Source organism: Spermophilus citellus, assembly GCF_964194105.1.
Source record: "Spermophilus citellus genome assembly, chromosome: 2".
In the NCBI taxonomy this organism is placed as follows: Eukaryota; Metazoa; Chordata; class Mammalia; order Rodentia; family Sciuridae; genus Spermophilus; species Spermophilus citellus.
Window position 1 is genome coordinate 182,383,112 of NC_138183.1, and position 7,064 is coordinate 182,390,175.

Here is a 7,064-nt window from a genome sequence, read left to right on the forward strand (position 1 = left end):
AAGCAACAATGGTGGCTCAGGCTCTATTACAGGGATATGAGCTCCTTGAGGAAAAAGGCAAAGTTTATCCCTAAAGCCTCACACAGTACCAGGCTTGAAAGACTTGTTCCATAAATGCTTTGTTGAATGAGTTTATTGAAATTTGCTTTGCAATGTAGACATCTAGCAAAGCTATAACTGTTGAGCTCTTTAGAGTTTGGGTTATGTTCTGGTCAGTTTTTGCTTTTCTGTGATGAAAAGAATAGCTTAAAGTCATGTCCCCAGTGTCCTACAGTTACAATTAGTGGATTAATCCACTGAGGAGACCACAACTCTCAATCTAATCATTTCATCTCTGAAAATTTTTGCATTATCTTACAGTTTTGGGGGGAACACCTCATCTAAACCATAGTATTCCACCCCTGATCCCCAAAAGCTCATGCCTGTCACACAATGCAAAATACATTTAGTCCATTTTCAAGAGTCTCCATAGTCTTTAATTCCAGCATTACTCAACAGTCTGAGTCTAAAATCTCATCTGAGATCCAAGGCAAACTCAGCTGTGAGAGTAAAGATAAAAAGCAAGTTACATATATCCAATATGTAATGGCACAGAATAAATGTTTCCATTCCAAAAGAAAGATATAGGGGCATAGAATGAAGGGATGGACTAAAGCAAGATCAAAATCCAGCTGGATAAAAGAGTCCTGTAGCTCCACATCCAGCATTTAGGGCATATGTTATGGTGATGGTTTCTCAAAAGAGCTGTGTAGCTATACTCCTACAGTTTCACTGGTGGCAGCCCACTTGGCCTCTCTTGGCTTATCTGCTCTATTCTTGCAGCTTTCCTTCACAAATTCCTTAGTTAATCTTGGGGATCTCCAGCTTCCTTCATGCATTATCCCCAGGCACCCCATAGGAACTCCAACCTTGCTACACTTTGCCTGCCCTCCCACGCCTTCCTTTAAAATCTCAGTAGAAAGCCTACATAACTCCAGAATCCTGCATTCCTGCAGAACCAGCACCATGTGGTTTATGCCAGGGTCTGCCACCATCTCAAGCAGTAGGAGTGTGTTTGGGGGGGTATATATTTCTTCCCTGGTGAACAGAGCTTGGTCTCTCTGCTTCCTGGTTGCCATATCCTGAGCTACCTTCCCCAACCATGTACTTCCATCTTGATCTCAGAGCTATGGAGCCAGCCAACCTTGGCCTGAAATGTGAGCCAAAATAAACTCTCTCCTCTCTGTTGTTCTTGTTAGGTTCTTTGGTCACAGCAATGAAAGAGCTAGCTAAAAAGAGATTGGTTAAGAAAACCCTGCAGATTTATTCTAGAGGTACGACACTCCCTTTTCCAAATGATACTTTTTCAACTATGAAATCTTGGCAGCAAACAAGACTTTTAGTCATTTGATATTTTCTTCTGCTGTAAATTCACGTTGTAAAGAACAAACTACTACAACTAACAAATTATGCCAGAATACTAACATGTGCCTGGTTTGTTTTAATAATCTCATGGACCAAACTTTCCAAGTGGGAGAGAAAAAAAAAGTCAATTTCTGCTGAGCTACTGAAATCAATGGGCTATCATGTGGACTTTGCTTTCTGTTAGTATTAGATGCTCTTTGGTTTGTACCAGTGGGAAGAATAAGGTTTTTTCATTTGCTTTTTGTTTTTACAATGCTGGGGAATCCAACCTGAGGTCTGAGGGCCTCACTTATGCTAGACAAGTTCGCTACTACTGAACTACATCCCTAGCCCTATATTGTTTTCATCTGAAGAAAATACAGATAAATCTTCTGGGCGTGGTGGTACACACTTGTAATCTCAGCAACTCAGGAGGCTGAAGCAAGAGGATCACAAGTTCAAAGCCAACCTCAGCAATCTAGTGAGGTCCTAAGCAATTTAGTAAGACTTTTGTCTCAAAAATTATAATAATAATAATAATAATAATAATTAAAGGGCTGGTTAAAGTGCCCCTGAGTTCCATACCTGGTACCAAAAAAAAAGTGTTTACCTTTCTTAAAATTGACAAATATATTCCATATCACCCTTTCTATTGATCTTTGAAATCTTGCCCTAATAAGACATTTTGCCTTCTTCTAAGGAAATATCCTTGCTGCCCTTCATACTGCAGGACATAAGCATGGACTTTGTGCATATTGTCACTTTATGGCAAGGGTTAGAATATGGGTATTTAAGGGACCATTTTTTGAGATTTTTTTGAAGTATAAAATATATATCCACTGGATATACAAATCTTGTCCTGTTTAATGACTGTTAAACAAAGAACACACCCATGTTAACTGCCACTCAGATCATGTTTATAGGAAGTTTCTTTATGTCTGATTCTATTTATTACCCACCACAAAACTGACCACTATACTTCTGTCATTATATATTAGTATTTTGCATCTATATTCATGAGATACTGACCTGTAATTAATTTTATTTTCTTGTAATGCCTTTGCCCAGTTTTGTTATTATAATTAATTTGACCTTATAAAATTATTTGTTTACTTTTCCTTATTCTCTAAAAATTTGTATGTTTGGTGTTAATTTCTTTCTGGAATGTTAGAAAAATCAAAAGTATAGTCATCTGGGTTTGAAATTTTCCTTGTGCCATTTTTTTTTTATTATGGCATTATAATTATACATAGTAGCTGGATTCATCTGGACAAAATCATACCTGCTTGGAATCTGACTCACTCCATTTCAGTCCATGTTTCTTCTTACCCACCCCCAGTCCACTGATTCTCCCCTTGATCATCCATTTATCCATCCTTAATTGGTGCTTTACACACACACAAACACAGGTGAAATTTCCTGTGGTATATTTACATATGCATATAACATGGTCTTGTTAAATTCATTCCACATTTCCTTTCCTTTCCTGACCCTCTTCTCTACCTCTTGATCTTCTAGTCTGATAGCCTTCCCTATATGATATCTGATCCCCCCCTGCTTCTTTCCCTTATTTTTTCCTATCTTCTACATGAGAGAAAACATTCAACCCTTGAATTTCTAAGTGTCGCTTGTTTCACTTAACCTGATGTTCTCTAGTTCCATTCATTTACTAGCAAATGCCATAATTTCATTCTTTATGGATGCATAAAACTTCATTGTTTATATATATCACATTTTCTTAATCCACTCATATATTGTTGGGCATCTGGGCTGATTCCATATTTGGCTATTATGAACTGTGCTGCTGTAGACATTGAAGTGGCTTTATCACTATAGTATGCTGATTTTAGTTCTTTTGGATAAATACCAAGGAGTGGGATAGTTGGGTCATTTGGTGGTTCCATTCCTAGTTTTCTGAGAAGTCTCCACACTGCTTTCTAGAGTGAGTGAACTAATTTGCTGTCCCACCAACAATGTGTGAGTATACCTTTTCTCTTACATCCTTGCCAGCACTTATTATTATTTGTATTTTTTTTCAGATTAAGAAAGGTTTTATTTTTCAGACCAAAAATATAGCATTAACATACATGCAAATGCCAGAGAAAGAGTTTACTAAAAAAGAAAACCACACACAGATGTCAACTAACAATCAGAACCACTGAAGAATGACCACTGCTATACTGCTGTGGTGACAGAAGTACAACATGTACTTTTCTAAGAAGTTGTTTTGTGTTTGTATCCATGTGGAAATGCATGACAAACGTGAAGCAAGGTGAAATAGCAGTCAAAATTTAAGCCCCTTTTTTCCACTCTAATGTGCTTTCAAGAATTAAACTAGGGGCTGGGGATATGGCTCAAGTGGTAGCGTGCTCGCCTGGCTGCGTGCGGCCCGGGTTCGATCCTCAGCACCACATGCAAACAAAGATATGGTGTCCGCCAAAAACTAAAAATATTAATTTTTTTTTCTCTCCCTCTCTCTCTTTAAAAAAAAAAAATCAGTCCTAATATGGGCTGAGAAAAAAAAACTATTAAAAAGAAAAGAATTAAACTAATTGGTAGGTCACTTTAAAAAGAACTTTAATATCAAAGAACTTTTACAAAAACCTAAAATAGACTCAAGGTCATGAGGAAAGTTGTACAGGGTGGTGGGGGGTTGTGTTCTCAAAAGCCAGTTTTCATACAATGGCAGGCACTAAATCTAGTCATGAGTGCTTTCAGTAGAACAGAAGACACTGATATTAATGGAGGCTGGTGTTTTTCATGATGTGCAGGAACTCCTCATTGATCTCTCCATCTCCATCTCCATCTCGATCAACTTCATCAATCATTTCCTGTAGCTCCTCACTAGTCAGGTTCTCGCCCAACTCTTTGGCCACAGCTTTAGATTTTTGAATGATATCTTTCCAAAACTGTCATTATTGAAGAGCTTGAAAGCTTTTAGAATTTCTTTGTTGATATGTTTCTCAAACATTTTCTTGATCATCACAGTCAAAGTCACTAAAATTAATTTTTCCTGTCCTGTCTTTGTCAATTTCACCTATCATTTTCTTGATTTCTTTCTTGGGTTCAAAGCCCAGGCCCTCCCTCATTGCCACCTTTAGTTGCTTAACATTTATGGTCCCAGTTCCCTCAGCATCAAAGAGATCAAAATCTTCCCAGATTTCCTGCTTCTGCTCTTCAGTAAGCTCTGGCTTAGGACTCATCCTTTTTCACTAGGCACTTGATGTCATATTTACCTTCTTAAAATTGAAGGGCACTGCAAACAGATTCTGCTGCAGGGATTGTTACAGCAACTGTGTACACACCTATATGCATTCTTGATAACTGCCATTCTGACTGGAGTCAGATGAAATCTCAAAGTAGTTTTTGGTTTGTACTTCCCTAGTTGCTAGAGATGTGGAACATTCTTTCACATATTTATTGGCCATTTGTGTTTCTATTTAGGGAAATGTCTAATTCTTTTGCTCATTTATTCATTGGGTTATTTGTTTAGTTGGTGTAAAGTTTGAGTTCTTTATATATTCTAGATATTAATTCTCTGTCAGAGGAGCAGCTGGCAAAGATGTTCTCCCATTCTGCACGCTCTCCACACTCTTAAATAATTTCCTTGGCTGTGCAGAGATTTACTTTTTTTAATTTGATGGCATACCACTTATTGATTTTGGTTTTATTTTTTGAGTTTTAGATGTCTTGTTAAGAAAGTCAGTGCCTGCACCAATATGCTGGAGTGTTGACCTTATGTTTTCTTATAGCAGTAGCAAATTTTCTGCCTATGATCCATTTTTATTTGATTTCTGGGCAGGGTGAGGGATAAGGATCTAGTCTCATTCTACATAAGGATTTCCAGTTTACCCAATACCATTTGTTAAAAAACATATTTTTTTTCAACATATATTTTTGGCACCTTTGTCAAGTATCAGCTGGTTATAAGTATATGTCTTTGTTTGTGTCTTCTGTTATGTTTAGTTTCATTCCATTGTAGTCAGAAAACACATTCTAACCTTGGCATAGTGGTACACACCAGTAATCCCAACTGCTTGAGAGGCTAAGGCAAGAGGGTTACAAATTCAAAGCCAGCCTCAGCAACTTAATGAGGCCCAAGCAACATAATGAGATTTTGTCTCTAAATGAAATATTTAAAAAGGACTAGGGATGTGGCTCAGTGTTTAAGCACCCCTGGGTTCAATTCTGCTCTCCCCCCCAAAAATAAACTACTTTCTATGTGATTTCAGTTTTTTGACTGTTCATTGTGACTTGCAGGTTGATTTTTGTAAATATTTAATGTACATGTGAAAAGACTGTGTATTCTACAGTTGTTTCACTTTTTATATCATTAATGATTTTTTGTTGTTGTCTAATTGTTCTACTGAGGGAAGTGTGGTAAGATCTTCAAGTTAGATTATATTTGTCTCCTTTTTTTTTTCTTTTGTTACCAGGGATACTTAGCCACTGAACCCCATCCCCATACTTTTTTTTTTTTTTTGTATTTTGTTTTGAATGAGTCTCACTGAGTTGCTTAGGACCTTGCTAAATTGCTGAAGCTGGCTTTTTTGAATTTGAGATTCTCGTGCCTCAGCCTCCTGAGCCTAAGATGTGCGTGATATTAAATTCATTATCTTTTTTTTTGTTTTACAAATTTTTCTTGAGATATTTTGAGACTATGTACATACAAATCTAGGATTGTTAAATCATCCTAATGGACTGACCCATCATTATGAAATATATTCCTTCATTTTCTATTTCTTTCAGTGCATTTTACCGTAAAGTGGAAGTTGCCTGATATTAGCTTAGCAAACCATCTTCCTTTTAGTTGACTTTGCATGGTATGTATTTTGTAATCTTTAATTTCTTTCAATCTGTGTGAAACCTTTTATAGAGTATCTTCATAAGTGATTTTTTAGTGTACTCAGAAATCTTTGTCTTTTAATTGGATTATTTATTCCATTACATATATTATAATTACTGCTATTATTTGGTTTAAATATACTATCTTGCTATTTGTTTTCTATTCATGTTCTTTGTTGAGAGAGAGAGAATTTTTTAATATTTATTTTTCAGTTTTTGGCAGACACAACATCTTTATTTTATGTGGTGCTGAGGATTGAACCCAGCACCCCACGCATGCCAGGCGATCGAGTTACCAACTGAGCCACATCCCCAGCCTTCTTTGTTCTTTATCTGTTTCAACTTTCCCTTTTTAAAAAATAAACCAAGTACTTTTTATTATTCCATCCAACCTCATCATCTTGTATCGTTTATCTTTTTATATATTACTGTTTTTATTTTTCTTTAATTGGTTACCCTTAAAATTGCATTTTCATTCTCAAATTACTGTTTACCACAAACCAGTATTTACACTACTTTCCAAACATTATAAGAAGCATACAGTATTTTAACCACATTCACCCTGCACTGGTTATTACAGTTACTAAAATAATATTATTTTCTTCTGCTCTTTATTCTTTCCTGCAGATTCATATTTCAATCTAGGATCCTTTCTCTGCAGCCTAAAGAACTTCCTACAATATTTTTTCTAGTTCAAGTGTATCATTGACATTGTTTCAGCTATTATTTGTTAGGAAATGTATTTGAACTTTAATTTTGATAGAATTATTTTGTGTGTGTTTAGACGTCTAGGTTGACTCTCCCACCCACTCTCAATTTTGTACTTTAATGATATT

At 36.2% G+C, this 7,064-nt stretch overlaps 1 pseudogene across 1 annotated transcript; it reads right to left on the reverse strand.

Moving 5' to 3' along the window:
* Window positions 1–3,928: 3,928 nt before the first annotated feature.
* LOC308641698 (centrin-2-like) lies at window positions 3,929–6,205 on the reverse strand (annotated as a pseudogene). The gene is made up of 2 exons: window positions 6,143–6,205; window positions 3,929–4,655 (listed from the first exon to the last, which is right to left on the reverse strand). The product of its transcript is annotated as a centrin-2-like (transcript).
* Window positions 6,206–7,064: the final 859 nt, after the last annotated feature.